Source organism: Oculina patagonica, chromosome 12, assembly GCF_052425735.1.
Source record: "Oculina patagonica isolate OP01 chromosome 12, crgOcupat, whole genome shotgun sequence".
NCBI lineage: Eukaryota > Metazoa > Cnidaria > Anthozoa > Scleractinia > Oculinidae > Oculina > Oculina patagonica.
Window position 1 is genome coordinate 12121980 of NC_135769.1, and position 1243 is coordinate 12123222.

The following is a 1243-nucleotide window of genomic DNA, read 5'->3' on the forward strand; positions in this document are numbered from 1 at the left end:
GCTGAAAGAAACCTTCATCTTGAATCAGAAACCCAATGGAAGGTTGAAGAATTACAAAAGAAACAGTGTTTGAGGGCAATTCTTGGTAACAATCTTCATAACAATGACCAGATGTAGCTCCCTCAAGGACAGTACTCAATAACATGCACAGTTCTGAGACAGTGTGTTAACTCGAAGGACTATAGAAATTAGCCTGTTCCAGGCTATCGGTAGTTGGGGGAGAGCGAAAAATGCAGGCGTGCAAGGAAAAAACGAGGAGGACGAAGGCGAGCGAAGGCTTTGTCCTCCTTGTTTTTTTTCCATATGCCCGTGTTTTTCGCTCTCCCCCAACTACTGAGAGCCTGGAACAGGCTATATAGAATTGGGCAATGGTACAGCGTTGATACATCTGTCACCTTGTGTCCGAACAGGATTTGAATAGACTAAGTTCGTTCCAAAATGCTAGATATTGAAGAGGCCAGATGCTCATTGGTGCAAATTTTTAACTATTTCAATTATGACACCTTAGAGCTTGTTGCTGGGGCTGTCACATAAGTGGTTATGCAAATCCAAGCCATTCCATACAACTGAACTTAAAGCTGCACTGTGCACACGTACGTATTGCGGACCTATATATGCTCGTTGTTCTTTCTGTTTTTTGGACCACCAAGAATAGACAAGACATAAAAAAGAGCGCGTAAATATAACATCCCCATTACTTTGCTCGAAACCTTGCGCAACGTTGGAGCAGACCTCCTCCTCCCCAAGCCACCTGCCGCTTCGCCGCTGCTTGTGTGCACTTTAAACCCCAACAAAACCGCCAGCTACGCAGGCTAAAGTCGGATCATCAGTTCGTTTGCACCGTACATTAACCCAGGAGCCTTGATATCAACCAGATATCCTAGGAGTTTATAGACTTGCATGTTTTCTTCGGGGGTACTGCGCTTTCATAACAATGTAAAGGCAAGCTACAAATAAAGGAACGGGATGGTCTCCGGTAAATCAAGGAGTCCGGAGCTTGATGGGAAGGAAGTGAAACTTTATCAGTCCCACAACTCCAAGCGCACCTTGTGCAACGTTGAAGCAGACCTGGGAACGAGGCACTTCGCACATTCAGTCCGTTAGTCCAACATAAATTGCCAAATGTTTTTAAATGTTTGAATACCAACAATATTCTTTGACGTTTGACAGCTTGGTCACATTCGGCACCAAGTTAGCCAAGAACAATTAAGCAGAGAGATTAGTCAAATTTCACACTAACAGA